We start from the raw sequence: 17,121 nt of genomic DNA, 5'->3' as shown, positions 1-17,121 counted from the left end.
TTTCATACTGTAAGATGATTAGAAACACATCAAGTTGAACCTTAAAACCCAAAGTTAGAAAAAGGTCACAAAGAAAATTATTGGGGCTCTTTTTGTATGAATGGCTTAGTATGCTCAGTGGATAACCTTATCCTTCAACACGGTCAGCTTCTTAGCCACTACGTCAAAGACTCAAACCTTGGTTAAGTCTGTTGAGTAGCATAACATCATTTATCAAGAATTCAGCATGGACACTTGGCCGACTGACCATCAAACCTGAAGTTCGGCCATTAAAATTTCCATACTATAAGATGATTAGAAACACATCAAGCAAAACCTTAAAACCCAAAACTAGAAAATAGCCACCAAGTCAATAATTGGGACTTTTATCTGAATGGCTTGGAATGCTCGGAAGATAACCTTACACTTCAACATGGTCAGCCACCACATCAAATAGATTGTTTAGGTAGGTCTTCGCACTCCAACATTTTGGAAAATCAACAAGAATCGGTGCACATATCACCCAATCAAATCATAGCAGGTGTAGTCAGCTAAGTAAGGCCGTCTGATAAACGTAAGCTTAGATCAGTAGGTGGAATCGCTTTGCATTACTTTGCATTAGCAGGTGATTATGTTATTCCCACACCGCAACCCACCACGTCTCCAATGCCGTAACTTTAAAGGTTAGAGCAAGACAACAGCTGACGTTTTCAAATGTTACGTTGCCCAAGTGACAAAATGCTTATGTAAGTGCTAAAGATGCCCTTAAATTAGTATCAAAGCCATGATATACCTCAGAAGCTGATACTTAAATTCCAACATGTTTATAGGGTTTTATCGGACATAACAACAGTGCACTACAATGTTTAAATTAACAGCGGACCATATGGTCTCGTAATAGAAGTAGTGAAGCAGTGACAATTAGATGAGCATATAGACAGTTTCGTATTAGGAAGTACAGTGGACTCTGTTCCCGAGCCTTTCCGAGGGTTTGCCGAGGTCAGCCGAACTGTCCTTGGGCCTTTCCGTGCATTTACGAACAGCGGCGCCCCCCCGCCTCAGGCCAAAGACGGCACTGCACACCGCTTTGGCCTTAATCCTGCTAGTTTTGCGAGACAACACTCGCAAACCCAGTTAGGATTTTAGGAAATACAGTGCTCGGTATTGCTCGTTAACCGCGTTACTCGCAATCCGAGGTTCCACTGTAGTCAGTAACCGTCACTAGCGGTGAAGCCTAGGTAATCAGACAACCCTAAATTAAGTGAATAAGATAGGTAGGGTCCTATTCGCCCAGTGGGTCCGGAGCTGGAGTCCTGCCGATGCTTGACTCCAGTATTTGATGAATCCCAGGACTGTCTATGGGCGGGGCCATTTTAATAGCAAAATAGGCCCCTGGTCAAAGTAATATACTTGAGCCCCTAAAAACCTGCCCCAAATTACGCACCTACTCTCAAGAACTTAAGTATAATACATAATGATTAGTTGGGATAGAATCTGCAGCCAGAAGAAGGACCATATCGGTGCATGCATAGAATATTTGTGCAACCGTTTTTGCAATTCAAGACCTTTGGAATATAAGATATTCACACAGCTTTAAGCCTGCCCCCCTCCCGGCCTGAACACCAACATGGCCGTTCCACCAAATCTGCCCACTGGCCATCCCACTGAGTCCTTAGGTGCACCCACTTTTATTTTGACACTCTTACAGCTTAATATATGAAAATAAACCCAATTCAACAAAGAGATGGCCCCATAGAGTTAGCAAAGAGACAGCCCAATCCAGCAAAGAGACATCCCCACATATTCAGCAAAGAGACACCCCAATTCAGAAAAGAGAGAGCCCCATATATTCAGCAAAGTGACATTCCTTTGAGTGCATCGCTCACTCAACAACTCAGTCTTTTTGGGTTGGTGCCTGGGTGGCCGGGGGGCCTCTCAGGACACCAGGGCCCCCCTACATGTGTATGGGCTGTACCACCCCCCTGATGGCGGCCCTGGATATTGCTATCACCGTAGATAAATCTTTCACACTGGACTGCCTGCAGCTAAGATTAATGCCGCGTACACATGGTCGGAATTTCCGTCAAGAAAAGTCCGATGTGAGCTTTTGGTTGGTGAATTTCGACCGTGTGTAGGCTCCATCGGACCTTTACTGTCAGAATTTCCGCCAACAAAAATTTGAGAGCTGGTTCTCAAATCTTCTGATCGTCTGTAGCAATTCCGATGCGCAAAATTCCGATGCATGCTCAGAAGCATTGAACTTCATTTTCTCGGCTCATTGTAGTGTTGTTCCTCGCCACGTTCTTGATGGTCAAAAGTTCCCGAGAACTTTTGTGTGACCGTGTCTATGCAAGCCAAGCTTGAACGGAATTGCGTCAGAAACACCATTCAAGGTTAGGGTTAGTGTGTACAGGGCATCAGTCTTTGTGGCCGGGGGCCCCTCAGGACACCAGGGCCCCCTACATGTGTATGGGCTGTACCCCCCCTCCGATGGCGGCCCTGGATAGGGCTATCAACATAGATAAATCGTTCACACTGGACTGCCTGCAGCTAAGATAAAGTGTTTTTGATGACCAATCTGCTTATAAATGAACAGCAGGAACCTTGAATAGTCAACAATAAGCTTGTCCACCAAACTGCCAGTAAGCCGCCTCTTCCATATTTCAACTTCAATAAGGTCACCGAATTAGCCTGACTTCAAAACCGGAACTAAAAAAAAAAAAACAGCTTTTAGCCTGGCAAGGTGACGGTCTTAATTGGTCGATAAATACGTACAGAACGCGCCACCACCAGTAACAGGCACCTCGATGATTGCAACTCTAGTAGAAAAGCATTCGAAGATTTGTACTCAACATCATCTTGGCTGCCTGGACATCAAAAAATGGGGGTCATAGATCTTGGTTCGGGGGTGGGCCACGCTGACATCTCCTGCTAGATGCCCGCTTTGCGCACCAGTTATCAGTTCTGCATACACGACGGCTAATTGCTCATTAAGCTGTTGGAAGAGAAGAACATATGAAGACGCATCCCCAAGGATGACCCCGGGAATACGGATACACGCGAACCAAAGACACAAACTTTATTTACTCAAATGATCATGACAGCTAATGAGAACGATCGTTTTTTTTTTTTTTTTTCTCATACTGTAGAGTCCAATAGATGTTTCTCATAACAATCTTTATGCCTAGAGAACAAAGGCTCTGTTGTGTATATTTTTTGTTTTTTAAAACCTCCTCCAAGGTTTTCATGGTTACTCGGAGATGGCGGGTTGATCCGTGGGACCGTACCTCCGGGGCTTCTTCTCCTACTTGAAATGAAGTTGCAGCACTCTACAATTAAATAAGAATCATTTAGTCCTGAAGCCTAAGATGCAACCACTAAACTGATACTGGTGCCGGTAGCACAGCCATTGCTGCCTCTAAGTCCTTCCTCCGAGTCCTCCTCTTTCCCCGAAGACTTTTCATGGTCATTTGGATGTTGCAGGCCTTTAACATACATAGGTGGATTCAGATACGTTTACGCCGGCGTATCAGTAGATACGCTGTCGTAACTCTGAATCTATGCCATCGTAAATTTAAGCGTATTCTGGAAACCAGATACGCTTAAATTAGGCTAAGATACGAGCAGCGTAAGTCTCCTACGCCGTCGTATCTTAGGGTGCATATTTACGCTGGCCGCTAGGTGGCGCTTCCGTTGAGTTCGGCGTAGAATATGCAAATGACTAGATACGCCGATTCCGAAACGTACATGCGCCCGTCGCAATTAGTTACGCCGTTTACGTGAGAGATACGCCGGCGTAAAGATAAAGCTGCTCCCTAGGTGGCGCAGCCCATGCAAGGTATGGACGTCGGAACAAGCCTATCTTTTTACGTTGTTTGCGTAAGTCGTACGCGAATCGGGCTGGACGTAATTTTTCGTTCACGTCGAAATGGCGTACTTTGGAGCAATGCACACTGGGATATGTCCACGGACGTTCGTTAAAAGCGTCAATCACGTCGGGTCACCAATCATTAACATAAAACACGCCCCCCTGTTCCACATTTGAATTAGGCGTGCTTAGGCCGGCCCCATTTACGTTACGCCGCCGTAACTTAGGAGGCAAGTGCTTTGTGAATACAGCACTTGCCTCTCTGACTTACGGCGGCGTAGCGTATATGCGATACGCTACGCCGCCTCAAAGTTACGCCGACATACCTGAATCCAGCTAACAGTGCGCTATCATAAATTCTACAGAACACAATTGATATACGGGGACAATGCTATAGGTTTTGAAGATTGGCCTTGAGCAGCACGCTCCGCGTATAAATGGTCTTCATACGGTTAAACTAGGGAAAAAAAAAAACAATGCGTTTCGAAAAGCTTTTTTTCAAAACCATAAGACCTGGAAAGTCTTCTTCCTTGGAAATCTTGCTGGGTTTCGGCACGGTATATACACAATAACATCCCTCTGCTTCTAGCATGACTGATTCAGTTCATGTCAACCATAAACGTCCTCTTAGATCTTATATTTATCATTTGATCAAAAGGCACCCAAAGACAAAAAAAATAAATAGGTTATATAGGGGTTGATGTACTAAAACTGGAGAGAGCAAAATCTGGTGCAGCTCTGCAGTGCTGGAACAAGGTCATCTACAGCCCAAGGCGAACATGCCAAACTACCCCCCCCCAAGATGTGTGAGCGTTATGTGTCAGCAAAAATACCCCCACAAAGACATACAGCTGTGCATAGTAGTGCGCAGGGCAGCCTCCCCTTCCGCCCACCCCTTGTCCCGGCCCTGCATAGTAACCAATCATCTTCCAGGTTTTATTGTCAAAGCTTAAATCGAACAAGCTGAAGTTAGAAGCTGGATGGGTAACCATGCACAGCTGCACCAGATTCTGAGTGCCCTCCAAATTCTCCTTCCAAAACAAATCCCCTCCCTCCAATCTCTTTGTGACACACCCCCTACCTTACAGGACACCACAGTGCCCAGGGAAGCCGTTCCTTCTGCCCACCCCTTATTCCGGCCCTGCCTCACTCCAATCTCTTTGTGGCACACCCCCACTTTACATGATACCACTGTGCCCATGACAGCCGTCCCTTCTGCCCACCCCTTGTCCCGGCCCTGCCTCCCTCCAATCTCTTTGTGGCGCACCCCCCACCTTACATGATACCAAAGTGCCCAGGGTAGCCGTCCCTTCTGCCCACCCCTTGTCCCGGCCCTGCCTCCTTGCAATCTCTTTGTGGCACACCCCCCACCTTACATGATACCAAAGTGCCCAGGGTATCCGTCCCTTCTGCCCACCACTTGTCCCAGCCCTGCCTCCCTGCAATCTCTTTGTGGCGCACCCCCCACCTTACATGATACCACTGTGCCCAGGGTAGCCGTCCCTTCTGCCCACCACTTGTCCCAGCCCTGCCTCCCTGCAATCTCTTTGTGGCGCACCCCCCACCTTACATGATACCACTGTGCCCAGGGCAGCTGCCCCTCCGTGCATAGTAGTAACCAATCAGATTCCAGATTTTAATTGTCAAAGCTTAAATCGAACAAGTCGAAGCTAGAAGCTGATTGGCTACCATGCATAGCTGCACCAGTTTTAGTCGCCCTCCAAAACAAATCCCCTCCCTTCAATCTCTTTGTGGCACACCCCCCACCTTACATGATACCACTGTGCCCAGGGCAGCTGCCCCTCCAGGCCCTGCAGCTGTGCATACTAATAACCAATCAGCTTCCAGGTTTTAATTGTGAAAGCTTAAATCGAACAAGCCAAAGTTAGAAGCTGATTGGTTACCATGCACAGCTGCACCAGTTTTAGTCGCCCTCTAAAACAAATCCCCTCCCTTCCATATCTTTGTGAAACCCCCCCCCTACCTTACATGATACCACAGTGCCCAGGGAAGCCATCCCTTCTGCCCACCCCTTGTCCTGTCCCTGCCTCCCTCCAATCTCTTTGTGGCACACCCCCCCACCTTACATGATACCACTGTGACCAGGGCAGCTGCCCCTCCAGGCCCTGCAGCTGTGCATAGTAATAACCAATCATATTCCAGATTTTATTGTCAAAGCTTAAGTCGAACAAGCCGAAGTTAGAAGCTGATTGGCTACCATGCACAGCTGCACCAGATTCTTAGTGCTCCAGTTTTAGTAAATCAACCTCATAGTGTGTTTTGACTCACCAAGACATTGCGCGGTCCCCTTTTATTTGAAAAAAACACCCACGCACCAACACACACAAACACAGACACGCACAGGTCTATTTAAACATATAGGAGGAATGTATATCGCATGTACGTAGCAAATCACCACGCTCACCGTTCCAAAAAAAGAAATTCATTGCGTCAACTTTTCGCATTTCGACCCGCGTCATGGGCTGTCTTAGGGACTTCATGACATCTACAATTTATAGGACGCTAAACTCGCCTTTAACATCACGAATGACGCCGTTTTTTTTTCTCCAGTTTAACGTCTTCGCTTCAATTGTCATCCATAGAAATCCCTAATTAGGATGTCCTAAAACTGAAGACTGAATGACAACTATAAAAAAAAAACGAGAATTTGCTTTTATCGAAAGACGGTGCTCAACGGCCAATTAACAAAAGAAAAGGCTTTTGTGGAAAATGATAACATATGCTAGTGCATTAAGGGCATGATATCTTCAACCCCCCCCCCCCCTCCTCTTTAAAATATGATAATAATAATATCTTTACATAAATGCTGGAGGCAGTAAATGCAAAAAAATAAAGTCGTGAGACCTAACGCGAAAATGTATACCTTGCTAATCCGTCCTTCTTATTTGCTGCATAACACATTAGAGACAATTACAAGGGCAGTTTAAATCCTCAAACAGAGGAGCTTTTGAAGGAGCTACGCAAGCAGAAGCTTTTATGGCCTCTCCGAGCAAAAGTTCTGGACTTAATTCTTCGGCTGTAATTGAAAAAAAAAAAATCTTCATTTAAAAAAAAAAAACGATTGTAACAACACGGGTCGTAACAACTTAAATCTCCCAACATATCACCAAAAGTGCATTTAAATCCCCCCACTGAGCACCAAGAAGCCTCTGATTACCATCAACCAATGGCAGGAGGACCACATAGTGTAAGGGCGGTAAAGAAAAATTTGATTTCTTATGTATCTCTTTAGAGCAAATTATCCCCCTGCAGAAGGCCATACATGCACAGGTCGAAAACGCGTTCTTATGTATCTTTTTAGAGCAAATTATCACCCTGAAGAAGAGCATACATGCACAGGTCGAAAACGCGTTCTTATGTGTCTTTTTACAGAAAATTATCCCCCTGAAGAAGAGCATACATGCACAGGTCGAAAACGCGATCTTATGTATCTTTTTAGAGCAAATTATCCCCCTGAAGAAGACCTTACATGCACAGGTCGAAACGTGTCTTATGTATCTTTTTAGGGTGATGGTGTCCATCGCTTTTCCAATAAAAAAAAAATTACAAAAAGGCCATAATGCCTGCTTATATTACTCATCATCAACTTGATCTTTGGATCTGTATTTATTCCAGAAATATTCCAGTATTTATTCCAGAAATATTGTACTTTTTTTTATTTTTATCTCCTGGTAGTTGATTCTATGCATCTATTAAATGCTTGGAACTGAATGGTGTCCATCACTTTTCCAATAGAAAAAATAAAAAATAAACAAAGGACCATAATGCCTGCGTATATTACTCATTATCAACTTGATCTTAGGATTTGTATTTTTTCCAGAAATAATCCAATGTATATTTTGGATCTTTATTCCAGAAATATTTTTTTATTATTATTATTATTTATTTATTTTTAATATCTTGGTGGTTGATTCCATGCATCTATTATGTGCTTGGAACTGAATGGTGTCCATCACTTTTCCAATAAAAAAAAGGTCCATAATGCCTGCTTATATTACTTATGTATCTTTTTAGAGCAAATTATCCCCATGAAGAAGACCATACATGCACAGGTCGAAACGCGTCTTATGTATCTTTTTTAATGGTGATGTTGTCCATCACTTTTCCCCCCCCAAAAAAGGCCATAATGCCTGCCTATATTACTCATTATCAACTTGATCTTTGGATCTGTATTTATTCCAGAAATGTTCCAGTATTTATTCCAGAAATATTCCAGTATTTATTCCAGAAATATTTCAGTATTTATTCCAGAAATATTTCAGTATTTATTCCAGAAATATTCCAGTATTTATTCCAAAAATATTCCAGTATTTATTCCAGAAATAATCCAATTTATATTTTGGATCTTTATTTATTCCAGAAATATATATATATTTTTTATTATCACCTGATGGTTGATTCCATGCATCTATTACATGTTTGGAACTGAATGGTGTTCATCACTTTTCCAATAAAAACAACAACAACAACAACAAAAAGGCCATAATGCCTGCTTATATTACTCATCCTCATCATCAACTTGATCTTAGGATCTGTATTTATTCCATAATTATTCCAGTATTTTTTCCAGAAATATTCCAGTATTTTTTCCAGAAATATTCCAGTATTTTTTCCAGAAATATTCCAGTATTTTTTCCAGAAATAATCCAATTTATATTTCGGATCTTTATTTATTCCAGAAATATTCCAGTATTTTTTTCAGAAATAATCCAACTTATATTTTGGATCTTTATTCATTTTTTAATATATATATATATATATTAAATAAATAAATAATATATATATATATTATTATTTATTTTTAATCTCCTGGTAGTTGTTTTCAATCATCTTCTGCATGCTTGGGAACTGAATGGTGCCATCAATTTTCCAATAAAAAAGACCCCAAAAGAGGTTCCTCATACCTGCTTATATTACTCATTACCAACTTGATCTTAGGATATGTATTTATTCCAAGTATTGATTTTTTTTTATTATTATTATTTTTTTTTTTTTTTTTAATCTCCTGGTAGTTGTTTCCGAGCATTCATTGCTTGCTTGGAACTGAATGGTGCCATAAGTTTTCCAATAAAAAAAAAACAAAAGAGGTCTATCATTACTGCTCTATTACTCATCAATACCAACTTGATCTTAGGACTTGTATTTATTACAGACGTATTACTATTATTTTTTTCCTTTGCGTCTCCTTTTAGTTGTTTTCAAGCATCCGTTACATGCTCGGGAACGGAATGGTGTCCAACACCTTTGCAATAATGAAACCTGAAAGAGGTCCATCATGTCTGCTTAAACCACTCATTATCAACTTGATCTTGGTATACGTGTTTATTCCAGAAGTATTGCTTCTTCGCATATCCTGGTAGCAGGGGCGGACTGACAACTCATGGGGCCCCCCCGGGCAGTAAGAGATTATGGGGCCCCCCCTTGGCAATAAGAGATTATGGTGAGCCGGGCAGGAGAAGATTATTGGGCCCCCCAGACAATAGATTATGGGGCCACACAGTATAAACACACATACCGTATACATACACAGTATACACACACATACCGTACACATACACAGTATACACACACATACCGTATACATACACAGTATACACACACATACCGTATACATACACAGTATACACACACAGTATACACACACAGACACACAATATACACACACAGTATACACACACAGACACACAATATACACACACAGTATACACACACACACATACAGTATACAGACACACAATATACATACACACACACACACACACACACAGAATACACATACACACACTGAAAAGCTACTGGAGAGGTGGGGCAGATATGATCTTGGTTTGTTTTTTTTAAAACCCAAAATTTTACATACTGTCCCTGGTTTTACTGAGGCTGGCAACCCTGATGGGGCCCCCTAGTGGCATGGGGCCCTTGGGCACTGCCCGATTGCCCCGAATGGTCAGTCCACCCCCTGCCTGGTAGTTATTTCCAAGCACCTACAGCTCAGAAATAAAAAATTGTATAACGTTACTTCTGTTTTTGCTAAGCTTCTCATATACCGTCTCGTTGAACCTTCTACTCATACTATACTTCTATGCCATTCAGGCTAACCTGGGGGGTTTTTTTTTGCACTTCTCATATACCTTCTGGTTGGACCTTCTACTCATACTACACTTCTATGCCATTCAGGGTAACCTGGGATCTTTATATTTTGCACTCTTCATATACCTTCTCGTTGGAACTTCTACTTATACTATACATCTATGCCATTCAGAGTCACCTGAGATCTTTATTTTTTGCACTTCTCATATACCTTCTCGTTGGACCTTCTACTCATACTCTACTTCAATGCCATTCGGGCTAACCTGAGATCTTTATTTTTTGCACCATGTGTGAAAACTCAATCCCAGCTGAGGATCAACCTCTCAACATCTCAGTGCCAAGAGTCCTAATGCCGTCAAATACACATTATTTTTTTCTCGGAGGGGTGGTGGTTGTCTGGAACCCAGGCATGGAAAGCCTGGTTGACCTTAGTATTAGTTGACCTTAGCATTAGTTGACTTTAGTATTAGTTGACCTTAGCATTAGTTGACCTTAGCATTAGTTGAACTTAGCATTAGTTGACTTTAGTATTAGTTGACCTTAGCATTAGTTGACCTTAGCATTAGTTGACTTTAGTATTAGTTGACCTTAGCATTAGTTGACCTTAGCATTAGTTGACCTTAGCATTAGCATTCTTCCGAAATCTACTTTGACTTCTTTCGACAATTACGCCACTCCTGGCGAAAGCAACCACAGGCTCCGTCTTAGGTCTCCAGCCACTTAGCCAGGAGAGCAGGCTGATGCTTATAGTCCCTCAACAAGCACACCACACCACCGCCAGCTCCTCTAAGAGCGTTGGGACCCTTCGGGGTAAGACCACGCTATATTAAGATACCTCTCAACTCAACTCAACTCTCAACGACTGGTCTACGACTGCCATGTTGCATGACTGAGATCTTCACAGAGAACGCATTTTTTTTTCAAACAGATATCATTAAGTCTCGCCCCCCCAAAAAAAACGTCTTCATTACTTGGCTCAACGTGGAATTCAAATTCAGTACAACGGCATGGGCTCAGATCTTTGATCTCCACAACTGCACAAGCTGTGCAGCATAAAACCAATTTCACCGAAACAGACAAGCACAATGTTGCATATAAATTATACTTCAACCAAGGATGTCTTCCTCAACATCTCACCGAGCCTATCGGAGGGAAGACAGGTGATGCCTTACAGAAAATTGAGTTCATGTTGACAAGAGGGGATGAAAATTCAAGACACACGAATACCATTGTAGCTGCTTCATTGCCAGTTTATTAATGTTCTACCTGATGTCTCAGACACAAGGCTTAAGCCATGTTGAGCTACAATCCCACCGACGTTCCATAGCCACCAACTAAACACCTCTATCAGAACAAAGAAGCTCAATCATTCTTTTTTTTTTTACATTGGCGAGGGGTGGGGGGGGGGGGGTCCCAAATGTCTGTTTGCCATTTTTCTCTAAATCTAATTAGATCTCCGAGCCAATGTAAGAACGGTCAAACCCCATTTCCAACTCTACAGAGGCACCAAGCACTTACGAAAGCGCGCTTTTGGTGATTAGACTCATTAAAAACAAACCCAAAACACCTGTGAATATTCCAATTCCCAACACCCCTTGTGTTTTAGCTAGGTAGGAAGGCTCTGGGAATTGGCACTTGGGAGCCATAAATCTTGGGATCTCAATGCATGCTGCCAATTTATTTATTTATTTATTCCCCCCCCTCAAGAACGGATCATAATTCCAAACCCAATTTGTGACGTGCAAAAAAAAACTTGGCGCAATGAATAATGTAGAGTAGAGCATCCGATACAGAGAATTATGGGCACCTTGTAGATGGGGAAAAAAAAAAAAGAGATAGATGTTCGTGACATCAAGAGATAGTTCCTGCGCTATTTTTTATTTATTTTGTTATATTTTATGGCTCCTGGAGCCCACCATGAAAGACGTATATATATATATGTTGTCAGTCTTGATTCTGTTCGACGTTGGGGGAAATTTAAAGCCGCCCTCGGAGATTGATGCATAGGACCGGTGTGCGTTTTACGTGGGGCTCCAAACAAGTGTGGCAAAACGTTTTATATTCTGAAATTGATTTTTTGCTCGGACACTACTTGTGCGTTGAATATATCTACAGCGGAGGCATTAATCAATATCACACCGCACAGGAGCGGAAAAAGGCACCGCTAGGAGCTTTTAATTCTCATTTTTTTATTATTATTATTTTATTTATTTTTTAGTTTTGATTCCTCGATTTCTTGATTAAAAAAAAAATGGGAATAATTTTTTAATTTTTTTTAAAAAAATAATAAAAAATAAAATAACACCTGCTATAGATAAAATTGGATTTTTTATTTTATTTTAGCTCTGGAGGCTGTTAATGTGTCACAGGGGTTGGATATAGTTCCTTCTTCTTTTTTTCCCCCCCGACTTTTGCTTTCTACTTGCTCAACATAATAATACAGTGTTGGTGCTGAAAGACTGAGCTCAGCAGTCATAGAGAGCTCTGTTCATTGAAATATACAACAAACTGTTCAGCTTTACAACTGCCTGGACTCCTGCAAATCAACTCGGCGGGTTCAATACAGCACAAGGCTTAGAATGCAGGGGCTTATTAGAATTCTAATTCCTATTGCTGGACGGGGAATCCAATAGACTATTAATCATGCAACTAGGCACCCTAAAAATAGATAGATAGATAGATAGAAAGATAGATAGATAGATAGATAGATACTTAACCCTATGCATGGTCTAAATCCACTACAGCTATAGAAATGCTCAGGATAGAGGGATAGAACCTTAAGCCCATATCCATAGCCCAAACCCACCACATCTATGGAATGCTCAGGATTGATCATTAACCCTATACATAGACTAAGCCCAACGCACCTATGAAATGCTCAGGATAGATCCTTAACCCAATTCAATAGCCCAAACCCCCACATCTATGGAATGCTCAGGATTGGTCCTTAACCCTATACATAGTCTAGACCCACCACATCTACGGAATGCTCAGGATTGAGCATTAACCCTATACGTAGACCAAATCCACCACGTTCATGGAATGCTCAGGATAGATCCTTAACCCAACGCATAGTCTAAACCCACCACATGTATGGAATACTGAGGATAGATCCTTAACCCTATCCATATTCTAAAGACAACACATCAATGGAATTCTCATGATGGATGGGTGGATAGAACCTTTACGCTATAGTCCAAACCCTCGACATCAATGGGATACTCAGGATAGATCCTTAACCCTATACATAGTCCAAACCCATTACATGTATGGAATGCTCAGGAGGATTGATTATTAACCCTATACATAGACTAAGCCCACCACATCTATGGAATGCTCAGGACAGATCCTTAACCCAATACATAGTCTAAAGCCAGCACGTTTATGGAATGCTCAGGATAGATCCTTAACCCAATACATAGTCCAAACCCACCACATGTACGGAATGCTCAGGAGGATTGATTATTAACCCTATACATAGACTAAGCCCACCACATCTATGGAATGCTCAGGACAGATCCTTAACCCAATACATAGTCTAAACCCACCACATTTATAAAATACCCAGGATAGATCCTAAATCCTATCCATAGCCAAAACCCGCCACATCTATGGGATGCTCAGGATGGATGGATAGAACCTTAACCTTATGCATAGTCCAAACTCACCATCTATGGAATGCTCGGGATTGATCATTAACCCTATACATAGACTAAACCCACCACATCGATGGGATGCTCAGGATGGATGGAGAGAACCTTAACCCTATACATAGTTCAAACCCACCACGTCTATGGATTGCTCAGGATTGATCATTAACCCCATATTAGTCTAAACCCACCACATCTATGGGATGCTCAGGATGGATGGATAGATAGAACCTTAACCCTATACATAGTTCAAACCCACCACATCTATGGAATGCTCAGGATTGATCATTAACCCCATACCTAGTCCAAATCCACATTTACGGAATACTCAGGATGGATCCTTAACCCTATCGATAGTCTAAACCCACCACATCTTTGGAATACTCAGGATAGATCCTTAACCCAATGCATAGTCTAAACCCACCACATCTATGGGATGCTCAGGATGGATGGATAGAACCTCAACCCTATACATAGTCCAAACCCACCACATCTACGGAATACTAACCCCATACCTAGTCCAAAATCCACCACATGTTTGGAATTTTCAGGATAGATCCTTAACCCAATTCCATAGCCGAAACCCACCACATCTATGGGATGCTCAGAATGGATGGATAAAACCTTAACCCTGTACATAGTCCAAACCCACCACATGTATGGAATGCTCAGGAGGATTGATCATTAACCCTATACATAGAATAAGCCCACCACATCTATGGAATGCTCAGGACAGATTCTTAAACCAATACATAGTCTAAACCCACCACATCTATAGAACGCTCAGGATTGATCATTAACCCCATACCTAGTCCAAATCCACATCTACGGAATACTCAGGATGGATCCTTAACCCTATCGATAGTCTAAACCCACCACATCTTTGGAATATTAAGGATAGATCCTTAACCCAATTCCATAGCCTAAACCCACCACATCCATGGGATGCTCAGGATGGATGGATAAAACCTTAACCCTATACATAGCCCAAATCCACTATAGCTATAGATTGCTGAGTATAGATGACTAGATGTTAACCCTATCCATAGTCTAGACCCACCACATCTATGGAATGCTCAGGATGTGTGCACACAATGCAGTAGACAACCCCCCTATGCCCTCCATACCTTGCTACCAGTTGCTTTTGCATCTGCCTCCCATTCAGCTTGATCATTCCTATCACCCTTTCTACACAAGGTGCTCTACCCCCCTCACCTCTCACTACTGCAGCCAAGAGCTCCCTTTCCTGACCATCCTACAACTGCAGCCCTACACTGCAACCCCACTCACCCCCCCCCCCCATCAGCACCACTATATTTCCATCTCACAATTAAGAAAGCAAAAAAAAGCAAATAAAAAGAAAATCAAGTTGCCAATGTACAGCACCCTCCTTACCTGTGCCTAGAAGAACAGGTAGAGCAAGAAAGAAACCCGCACATCCCTGTGCAGCAGCAGGCACCACTGCATAGAGACAGCGCACAGCTGTTCAGCTGGAGGGGAGAGGATGGGGCTACATTTAAGTAGAGGTGCGAAAACATCTTTTATCCACCTGACATCAATGCAGCAGTCAAACACCTTCAGTGTGGATACCAAAAAAAGAGCAATTGCAAAAAAAAAAAAAAAAAAGCCAAAATGCTGCTCACCCCTATTATAGCACCTCCAAAAAAAAGAAAAAAAGCCAAATGCTGCTCACCCATAGCACCTCCAAAAAAAAGAAAAGCAAGCATCACTTTGTAAGAGGCACTTGTGACTTGCCCAAATCCTAATTCATGCATTGAAACCCCAAATAATGCATCTCCTGGGGGGCTGGGGGGGGGGACTCAGCCCCCCCTTCCAAATTTACAACATCAGTCCTCTTACCTTTAAATCCTGCGAGGTGCAAATCGTGGCACAGCTCTGCAGTAACTCCACAGCATCATCTGGAGAGAGTGGCAGTCACACCGCTTGGCAAGTTGTACCATTCAAAGCTATCCCTTCATTCAGCAGCTCCTTGCTCATTCCATGCAAGTCCACAGCAGCCAGCAAAAAAAAGCAAGAGAGAAGAAAAGGAATACAATTACCAAAAAAAAAAAATATGCAAAAAAAAGCTGGATTCTCCCTTTGGCTCGAACGAACAGTGCGAATCCAAAGTTCGTGCAAAGAGTCTGTCGAATTTCCTACAGCTCAGGCTGTCAGATGTGCAATTCCACAAAGCCAGGGGCAGGTGCAAGGCTTGGATCTCCCAAGGCTGGCTATAGTAACAAGTTGGGAGGATGATGATGGATCAGATCTGTTTCCTTTTTTTATTTTGTGGCAGAGATGAGTAGAGGAAGGCACCCCCCTTGGGGGCAAGGAGCCAGGCTCAGGTCACCAGAGATGGGGTGGTCATGGACAGTGCAGCTTCTCTGTGCAGTGATAGCAGCTCTCTCTCTCTATGTATGTGTGTGTGTGTCTAGTGCAGACCTCAGACTATACATGCACTGACTGCTGTCTGGTTACAGCAATGGTCCTGCCAGCATCCCTCTCTCTCACTGACATCACCAGGGAGGGAGGGGCCTGGCATGCAAATCATAGAACCTTTCCCCAGATAGCTCTCTCTCTCTTTCTCTCTCTCTCTCTCTCTCTCTCCCTCTCTCTCTCTCTCTCTCTTGCTCTTAAAGGTATCTTGCTGAATGCCTCCACCATCAGTCCACTCTCTGCAAATCAACACTGCAGCATCCTTCCAGCTCTCCACATTTGGATTTTTCTCCCCCCCTCCCTTGTTCTGCAAGCATTAAGGATGGCTTGCTGGATCTATCTGGGCTATAGTTACATTGCATAGTGTTCTTTGCATTCCTATGTTTCCTTTTTTTTCTGTAATTCTGTTTCTTTCCCTTTTGTTCCCTCTGTGTCTTTCCTGGGTTTCTTTTTCTTTTTTTATTTGTAAGCATTGCTTCTTTTTTTTTTATTATGCCTTATTTGTAAACTCTGTTTATTTTATGTATCTTTTTATTCCTTATTTGTAAACATTGTTTCTTTCATGTATCTTTTTTTTCACTTATTTGTAAACATTGTTTCTTTCATGTATCTTTTTTTTCACTTATTTGTAAACATTGTTTCTTTCATGTATCTTTTTTTCACTTATTTGTAAACATTGTTTCTTTCATGTGTCTTTTTATTCCTTATTTGTAAACATTGTTTCTTTCATGTATCTTTTTTTCCCTTATTTGTAAACATTGTTTCTTTCATGTATCTTTGTTTTCCTTATTTGTAAACATTGTTTCTTTCATGTATCTTTTTTTCCTTATTTGTAAAAGTTGTTTCTTTCATGTATCTTTTTTCCCCTTATTTGTAAACATTGGGCCAGATTCACAGAAGAAGTATGCCGGCGTATCTACTAATACGCCGGCGTACTTTCAAATTACCCGCGCCGTATCTTTAGTTTGAATCCTCAAACCAAGATACGACGGGACATTTGGGTAAGATCCGACAGGCGTACGCCTTCTGATCTTAGATGCAATACTTTGGCGCCCGCTGGGTGGCGTTCTCGTCGTTTTC

The 17,121-nt window shown here is 42.3% G+C and overlaps 1 protein-coding gene across 2 annotated transcripts in view; it reads right to left on the bottom strand.

The window, feature by feature from the left end:
* LOC120914367 (protocadherin-11 X-linked-like) overlaps nucleotides 1-16,096 on the bottom strand; it is a 1,131,869-nt gene extending 1,115,773 nt beyond the window's left edge. Inside the window, exon 1 of one of the 2 annotated variants that reach the window (XM_040325048.1) lies at nucleotides 15,466-16,096. The gene's annotated coding sequence lies outside the window, so the exon portion shown is untranslated. The remainder of the gene's footprint in view (nucleotides 1-15,465) is intronic. The other variant, XM_040325050.1, reaches the window with a different exon arrangement.
* Nucleotides 16,097-17,121: the final 1,025 nt, after the last annotated feature.

This window comes from Rana temporaria, chromosome 9 (genome assembly GCF_905171775.1).
Source record: "Rana temporaria chromosome 9, aRanTem1.1, whole genome shotgun sequence".
NCBI classification, from domain to species: domain Eukaryota; kingdom Metazoa; phylum Chordata; class Amphibia; order Anura; family Ranidae; genus Rana; species Rana temporaria.
Note: the sequence above shows the minus strand (reverse complement) of the source record. Positions and strands in the feature narration are given on the sequence as shown.